Below are 9999 nucleotides of genomic sequence, written 5' to 3'. Positions count from 1 at the left end.
ATTATTGAGAAATTCTTCAAGATCTTGTTTTTGTCATCTTACGCCTTTTAATGAAGATGGGAACATTGACAGGGAAAACAGATTTCAACGAAAAAGTTTCGTAAAGAATGCGAACAGTAGTGTGATGTAATATTACTCATGCTAGAAATTTTCAAAAAAGTGACCCTAAAAACGGCACTAACTCGGTAACCCGTGGCCTGATGAAGTTTCGTAAAGAGCGCGAACGGTAGTGTGATCTAAAATTACTCATGCTAGAAATGTTCATAAAAGCAACCCGAAAAATGGCGCTAACTCTGTAACTCGTGGCCCGATTTTAATGAAACTTGTTTTATTCTGTATCTATTCTCATTTCATTACAAATATGGCGCTATTGTGCGCCGATTTTGCTGTATTTAATTACAGGCAAGCAACCAAACAAATAATCTCAGAGTTTTAGTAGTATATAGATAAGGCTAAAACATTAATTAAATATATAACAACAAATTTGTAATTTTTATATTTTCAGTGTGACAGCAAAAATACTTGAATGCTACTTGTTACACTGGTGCCACAACTGCAGAATAATTCTTAATTTTATCTCTAACTAACTAACTATATATTTAATGTAATGTTTACTACAGATAAGCAAATTAAAAACTTTTACGAATGGAGAAATATTCTTCATTCTTATCTAAACTGAGTATATTACATAGAATTCATTAGCAATAGCGATGTTACGATGCTTCATTGCAAATTACAAACTGAGTTCTGAATTAAAAATTGGCGAAATGGTTAAAATTATTACTTAGGGATTTTTCAGCACACACACACACATATATATACAATCAGTTAGAACTATTATTTTACTTATATTTTTAACTTACCGCTGTGCCAGTGGGGAGTTCGAAAGGCGTTCACCTGTTGTGATAAGGATATTATGTGTTTGTAAGTTGGTTTACCAATTTTAAACAAGTGTTAAATTATTTCATGCAGTTATATTTATGTGCGATTTTACTACTGAAATGAAAAGTTGTGATTTGGATATAACAGCCTTACGACGGAGTCTTTTCAAATGGAATCATTGCTGCATGGCTATTGTCAAGATGCATGGTCGCCAAATAAACCATGATTGGACGTTGCGACATGAGCTGTAACGACGTGGTGAAGCTTCAAAATTGTTTTGATGTAATGTACCCAACATCTATATTGTGTTCGTGTTATAAGAAATAGTATATTCGGCCAAGAATACAGTATTAAATTTATCATCACTGTGGCATAATTCTTAATAGGGAAATATAATTTTAAACTTCGTTGTTATCTTGTGTGGTCGTGGAATAAACTGTCAGGCTGGAGTTCCATAGGGTTCGCGTATAGCCATCCTTAATTTTGAATTCCTGACCTGACGGAAGCAACCCAGCTAACAGTACCAGTTGCTACAAGGGCTTTGTCTGACTTTGGTCTCCCGGTGGGTCAACGGTAAGTTTACGGATTTACAGCACTAAATTACAGGGTTGGATTCCTCGTGCCGTACAGAGCGCAGATAGCCCATTATGCGTATTTACGATGAAACAAACAAGCAATTGTCTTGTGTTTTTAACCAACTATCACTTTTATAACTCGCCCATAGCTGAAAGTACGTAGCGTATATAGCAGCGTTGCACCTTGCACCTTAAGTTAATCAAAACAACTCAGGATATTTAAAGCTATTTTCATCCGAGCGACGCCAGGTAGTCTGATAGCCAACAATAAAACGATAAAACAAAATTATTTTTTTAACTATCGCTATTTGTTTTTATTATTATTTAATTTCACTAAAAATATATGTTTATTTTGTTAAATGTTTTCTATTTCGTTAGTATCAATATGGTAAAATCAACATATTAAACAATCTAATTTTCATCAATAATTTTCTTTTCTCTTCTGATGTCTTACGTAGGCTCCTTAAATCTTCTAAAAACAACCCTTTCGTCGAGCATCTTCTCCAATACTTAGTTTTTCCTATATCACATTTTATTATATGCCATACTTTACAGAATGTTGTTAAATGCTTTTTCAGTTGTTTATTAACCTGGCATAATTAACATATTTTATCTTCTCCATTTAACTGTTATTTATTTCCTTTGACAAGAATAGAGTTGTTAGTGGATGAACAATGTAAAATTGGTTGAGGAATATTAATAGTCTCTTATAATATTAATGTGTTAAAATTAAAAATAGGGATTGTATGTAATAATGATCAAATGGAAGAATTTAGACGAGAAATGGGGGATAAATTAAATAAACAACAAGAATAATTAGAAGAAGAAAATGCCTTTGTGGAAGAAGGGCATTTTATAAAAGAAAAAGAAAAAATACGTACAAGATATGTAATTCTGAACGATGCAATGAAAGTATTTAGGAAGCTTTAAAAACCCTGAAAACCGAGATTCTACATTACTAAGTGCACCATATCTTACTATTTTAGGGGCGTATTTCCATATTTTTATGTCTCATTTATTCAAAGACATTCTCCGGCATGGCCAGGTGGTTAGGGCGTTCGACTCGCAATCTGAGGGTCGCGGGTTCGAATCCCCGTCACACCAAACATGCTCGCCCTTTCAGCCGTTGGGGCATTATAATGTGACAGTCAATCCCGCTATTCGTTGGTAAAAGAGTAGCCCAAGGGTTGGCGGTGGGTGGTGATGACTAGCTACCTTCCCCCTAGTCTTACACTGCTAAATTAGGGACGGCTAGTACAGATAGCCCTCGTGTATCTTTGCGCGAAATTCAAAAAACTAACAAGTCGTATTCAGCCAATAAAGCGTTGTAATAAAAAACAGCAATACTAATAGAAAGAATCTTAAAAGCTATAGTGTTTTCAAGTAAGGCGTTATCTTGATTTATTTATTTATTTGTAATTAAGCACAAAGCTACACAATGGGCTATGTGTGCTCTGCCTACCACGGGTATCGAAACCCGGATTTTAGCGTTGTAAGTCCGCAGACATACCGCTGTGCCACTGGGGGGCTGTTATCTTGATCATAAATACATAAAGATCTTATCTTCGAAAACATTGAACATTTTAGCATCAGTCGTTTCTTTAGAATAAACTTAATGCTCATTAATATATGTTTTTCACGGAATAACAATTTTTCTAACACGATTTTAAACTATCTTTAAAAAAAGAGAGTTCATGATAATGAAGAGATTGAGTAAATGTACAAATCAATAACAGTGAAACTAAATTAATCTTGAAATATTGTAAAATTACAGTTGTTAGTTATTTTCCCCCAGTAATAATAATAGAGTTAATAAACAGTAACTTAACCAACGTAATAAATCGAAAATTATCTTAGGATGATAAACGAAGTAATGATGTTATAATACCTCAAACAAGTGTAGTTAACACAAAATTCATGTATAACGACTACCTTCTTCAGAAATTATATCAAGATAAAACGTACAGTAATATTTGCAAAATTCAGAAATAGTTCAGTTCTACAAGTCAAACATACTTAAGAATCAAAACTAAAAACAATAAACAAACGATGTTTTTTTTTCATTCCGAATGAATCATTAACTATGGTTTTACTTTAAAAAGACTAATTGGCAAAAATCTATCAATATTCTAGTTGCCACAACTGCGAACGAGTACACCACGTTTCTCGTTTGGTATACAGTCTGTACAGGGCATCGTGCATACAACGACAGAGACACAGCAAATCATAACGGAGCTCACATAATTACCAAAAGTATCTGAAAAAAATGGGAATAGAAGGATGGTTTGAAAAGTGTTCATTAAAAAGAAGATGGTATTTTAGTTAGGAGTATCCAAACTGATAGACATCCACATAGATGATGTAGGAGGAAATTGTTTAACGACAGCATTCATTTAATGCTAAAACAAGAGACACTCAAACATAGCTCTGAGAGAGTTCAAGTTCCTGTGTAAAGGACTGTGATAATGTTGATCCCACATAGGTTCAGAATAACCTGTTAGCTAAGTAGAAGCGAATAAAGTTTAGTAAATGGCCATCTAAGTCAGAGGAATGGAGGTCCTTCATGATGTCAAACCTCCATGTAGTGTCATAAATCTTCTGAAGATAAAAAAAAAGATCTAAACAAGATGCCACTCTTGTGAAAGTCTTCCCTGATTGAAGTTAAGCCGAATTAGGTGGTCCGTGGTGGATTGCTTCCTGAGAAACCACAGTGGGTGGGTAAGAGGAGGTTATTTGATTCAATGAACCGAACAAGATAAACATTAGTCATCCTTTCCAAAATGTAATGGGAAAGCTAGCTAAAGCAATAGGTCTATAACTAAAAAAGAACCTTGGGATCCTTCCCAGGCTTAAGAAAATGGATGACAGCAATCTTACACTACGCATCTGGAAAATCATTCTCCTGTCAAATCTAGTTAAAAACAACCAGAAGAAGAGTAAGCGAGGCAGGAGAAAAATGGTGGAGTATCTCATAGTGAATGTCATCTGGCCCAACCAATGTACTGCCAGACAAATATAAAACAAGTTTAATTTCCACCAGCAGAAACAGTCAATTATAATCATAGAGACTATTAGCTTGAAATGAAAGCAGTGATCTTTTAGCTCATATTTGATGCCCCAGAAGACAAGGAAAATAAGTGGATGTGCTGCAATGGTGAGAAAAGCACTCTTTAAGTGTGTCAGAAATATATTGTAAATCAACATTCTCCTGGTCATTAAATTGCAAGATCAAAAAAGGATTGGAAGTATACTTCCCATTAATTTTTCAGATCTTGTTCCAAACAACCTTGGAACTGGTGGAAGTGAACATTGACGCCTGGCCTACCAGGCATGAGCACGACCTGCCGAAAGGCCATATGATTGTAAAGAGCAGGATATTAGAGAATAACATCCCAGGCCTCTTTCTGAGCCTTCTATGTCTATTGAAAGTCAGGAGTCCACCATGGACGAGGATACCGTGGCAAATGTATCAAGGTTTTATGGATTGTATAAACAACTGTTTGGAAAATACAAGCAGTTACTGCTTCCACGCATTTGTTAACAAAGAGAAAGTTAACAACAGCAGGATCAAGCTTGCTATAGCTTCCAGCGTGGCGCACAAGCAATGGCATCGTCAGTGACCTCTTTCTCTCTCAGAATGAATGAAAAGTGATCACTGTCTCAAAGTTCATTGTCCAGCTTCCAAGGAAAACAAGAAAGGAGAGTAGGGGAACAAATAGAGATACTGATTGTAATAAAAACTGACTTTGGAGGTAAAAATAATAGAATCCGGTATTGAAGAGAGCAATGTTATAATACGAGAGCAGAAGTTTCACTGATCGACCCTCCCATCAATATCTGAACCACCTCAGAGAAGATTATGCCCATTAATGTCTCCTATGATTAAGGAGGGAAATGGCAACGGCCCAATAAGATTATCAAGGATTTGTCTGATCAAAACCCTCTCCTGGTGACAAGTAAAGAGAATAAATCGTGATGGCATGATCAATGAGACACGGGTGGGAACAGCTTCCAGTGGTGTATTGAGTGGCATAATCATGGTGGTTTGGCTTTGGTTAACCAGAAGCACCATACTTTCATGAATCTTTTTGTCATATAAACTTGTCTTTCCTCTAGAAGGAAAAACCACAAAAAAAAAAAAAGGTAGACAGGTTTGACAGGTCTCAGGGACTTCATCTGTTAGGATGGTAAGAATCTATCAAGGCCTTATTGTTATCCAAATTAGAACGTAAAGCTTGAAAGTTCCATTGTATCAGAAATGCCATTTTTCCTAGAAGGAAATCTGGATAGGAAACCTTGTTGGCGTGTTTCTTTTTATCAGGAAGAGTTTTACTGAACTTTATGAATATAATCACTAACTGGCGTCAGTAGTGGGAATAGAGATTGGAGTAGACAATGACTTCTCTAGAGCCCCTTTAAACTCTTTTGAATACAAAGGGAAAGAAAGAAAATATTTTGGAAAAAGTAGTTTGTGACGGAGTATGTAATATCAATTAACAAAGTACAGCAGTAACGGGAGAAGGTGACAGTGTCGTCCGTGTTTGGTCGTTTTTGTTGTTTGAAATATTCACAAGAAAAGGAAGAATATTCAGTACCTCCTTCTCCTACACGATGGAGTCCTAAAATTGGATGTACCACACTGTCAAAATAGAACAATGGAGCTGTGCCAGGGTTTCGTGAGTACTGTACTCAAACACCAGCACCAGACATAATGCCCACAACACCTGATGAAGAAGACCGGTATGGATATATTTTTGACCCAAGCCACATAAGATCAGCCAATTGACCATGGCCACCCTTTACAGAAATCCATAGTCAAAGTGGTATGTTGCAGCGTCCCAAGAACACCACCCAAACACCACGATCCTCTCCTCTTCTTCACATGTAGATAAATGTTTGGATCCCAGAGAAGGTAAACTGTACAGACAGAACATTCTCTAGGAGGTCCTCTCACCATCTATAGGAATTAACATCGTGGGATAAAAAAATATTAAATTACCTTATTTGACTTTTACATTTACGATAATAGAAACAGGATAAAGAATCAAAAGAATGAGAACGCTTGTGTTGACCAAACAAAATTATTATTATTATTATTTTTGAATTTAGAAAACGAAAAACAACTACTTGTTCAACATGTAATCCTTTCATCTACCTTTTATAACGTTACATACCTTAACAACCACTACTCAGTTTTTCTTCAGTGAAAGTGAAACCGAGCTTTAAATTGTTTTTGTCTGTAAAAACTTTACGTGAAATCTCATGCGAACCAAGCACAGGAATGTCATTTTGTTCTGCTTATTTGAAATCCAGTTGGAAGAATCGCAATATCTTGTTTGTGTTGAGTATCATCAATCAAAGAAGTTAAGATTTTGCAAATTAAACAAGAAAACATATATATATATTCTAAATTGATATATGACACTATTATCTCGGAACAATTATATTTGTTGTTGTTTGTTATTAAGCACAAAGCTAAACAAAGGGCTATCTGTTCTCTGCTAACCACGGGTATCGAAACCCGGTTTTTAGCAGTATAAATCCGCAGACATACCACTGTGCCACTGGGGGGGGGGCAATTATATTTAAAAAAACCTAAGGTAAAGAAATGTGTTAATATTTGTGGTAATACGCAATTTTGGTATTGTAAAATATAAAAGTCACTTAATTTTCCGATTATTTCGAGCCCCCCAGTGGCACAGCGATATATTTACGGACTTACAACGCTAGAAATAGATAGTCCATAGCGTAGCTTTGTGCTTAACTTCAAATAAACTGATTATTTCGATAATAAGAAGTCATGGTAACCTGACATACCTTGATTCATTTAGCTCTGCTAGCTATGAAGACTAGTTGTTTCTGAAAATTTCGAAATATTGAGAATTATGAATGATGATATATACCTACAAGACGGTCCTGTATGGCCAGGTGGTTAGGGCGCTCGACTCGCAATATGAGGGTCGCAGGTTCGAATCCCCGTCACACCAAACATGCTCGACCCCCTTTTAGCCGTGGGAGCGTTATAATGGGACGGTCAATCCCATTATACGTTGGTAAAAGAGTAGCCCAAGAGTTGGCGGTGGGTGATGATGACTCGCTGCCTTCCCTCTAGTATTACACTGCTAAATTAGGGACGGATAGCGCAGACAGCTTTCTTGTATCTTTGAGCGAAACTTAAAACAAACAAAACCACACGAAACTCTTGGCGCTTTTATGAAATCAAATCAGGATTTTGCTATACTAAGGTACAATACTGTTCAAACCTACCTGCTCACTTATTCAAAACGTATGTAATATTTTTTATGTGCCCCAAGAGATATTGACCTAAAACTGAGACTGTTGCAGTTTCAATATGTATGAGTATATATAATATATTTTTGAGTGTGTAACTTAAAAGAAAAGGAATTTTGGAAATATGTTTTTCGGTGTCACAAATTCAGTTAAGAAACTAAGCAAAGAATACAATCACGAAGGAGGCTTTCCTGAGCTTATGGTGAACTGTTTCCTCGTTTTATTCAGAAAGATTGTTTTTCAGCTAGAGTCAGACAAAAAAAATCAACAATAAAAAAACGATGCTGAGTCTGATTTGCAATAGTAAACTGAACAATCTTAAAAAAGAAAACCAAACCGAACGAGATTCGGGTAATAGAATAAATTCATCATCGAAAAACAACAACAAATAATTGAGTTATAGAGTGTAGGTTTTCATAACTGACTAAGCTTGGGCCTTTTTAGGATAACAAGTGTGATAAAAAATTAAAAATGAGATTGAAATTAATTTTGAATACTAGAGGGTAACAAAAAAGTACCAAGTAATAAACCTGTAATTCTCGACTTTTCTCGGTAAGTTTTTACAGTATTAGCTACAGTAAAGTGTAAGTTCGAACATTATTAAGGTCATGTCAAATCAAGCCATTTAAATAAATAACTTATATTATACAAATACCTTATTACTGCCGTTTCTTAGAAAAAAGCTGCAAAATAGTCTATCTGTGCTCTATTCACTGAGGAGAATCAAACCTTGTATTTTAGAGTCGTAAGATTGTAAACTTACCACTGTTTCACAGAGGATGCATGCACAAAACATGTAGGTAGTACGAAATTAAATGGAATAAAAATATAAGAAAGTGTCCAATATTGTGAAAGAAAAAAGAAGTTAAGAAGACCAAGTGAAAGGCATCAAAGACTCATGAGGATAATCTGTTTGAGAGATTTGAAATTTGAAGGAAATTTAGATTACTGAGGTGTTTCTTCTTATAAAATGTTAATAAATATTGATTTTATTCTAAGCGTAAACATTTCATATTTTTATGACGGTAAATTCGTGCATTTGAGAATGTTGTGGTTTCATGAATTTGTCGGTCGTACTATTAACAGCATGACTCTATGTAATTTCTCTTAGTTTCTCCCGATAATTGTTTTAAGAATAAAAACTATGCACGAAGCAAATTTCTCTAAAAGCTGACCCAATAATAACATATATCATAAGAGCTGGATCTAGTTTCAGGTTCACATTTTCAATTAAAATTCTTGATATAAAACAATAATAAGTTTCCATGCTGAGACGTGATTTTAAATTAAAAGGCGTTTTTTTTTTGTAGGTGGAGAATGACTGATTAACTGAATATTTATGTAAATACTTTCAGTAATCACAGGCAGTAAATATGGATCATTTGGTTCTTGTGTTTCGTCGCTCCTTAACGTTAAAAAATATAATTCGTAAGAGAAGTGTTATAAACTTTACAGAATTACTGATCTTTACAACAAACAAATGGCGTGATCTGTTTTTCAATAAGGGGCTTGCGCTAAGCGTTCCAGACAATATGTATTATTTAACGTTAATTTATTCATTACTGTTTTGTTTCGAGCACATAGAATAGACCAAAAATTGCATTCAATGAACGTTTCAACTACATTTTAAACGACTTCCATTAGCAACCAAAGTCACTAAGCCTTGTCAAATTCATTGAAGTACCTAATGAAAATTTTTATAAAAAATACCCATAAACACTGAAAAAATAATAACATTCTTCAGAATACTCCTGATTCGTAGAACAAACATTACACTTTCTTTCCCTTTACAAATAATGAAAACATATTATAAGACGTATCGGGAAAAGTTAGCTCCTTTCTTTTCGAACGAAGGATTAAAGACGTATGGGCACTAGTGAACATAAAAAAATGATCACCTCAAAGCAAAAAATAGTGAATTTATAACTAGGAAGACTTGCTTGTGTCAGAGGGTAAGTTATTCAGTATATCACATTCCTTATACAATTGTATTAGATTGAGTCAGATCTAGCCTAAATAACATTGCATTCTGTATTGTTTCACAACTCGAGGATCATGCATTTTTCACGTCGTTGAGCTACGGAAAAACAAAACAAAGAGGTTACTGTCTATACTTAACTTTTTACAAAGCATATTGAAACTTCAAGACGAAACGATTACACTACAAACAAGCAGGTTTGCTAATAAAAGACTAAACAGAAAGCCTAACAAGAGTACAAGAATGCCATTTTATAGACTATGGAACGTGCTA

The sequence above is a fragment of the Limulus polyphemus genome, unplaced genomic scaffold (assembly GCF_000517525.1).
Source record: "Limulus polyphemus unplaced genomic scaffold, Limulus_polyphemus-2.1.2 Scaffold287, whole genome shotgun sequence".
Classification (NCBI taxonomy): Eukaryota; Metazoa; Arthropoda; class Merostomata; order Xiphosura; family Limulidae; genus Limulus; species Limulus polyphemus.
This window is presented reverse-complemented; position numbering follows the sequence as displayed.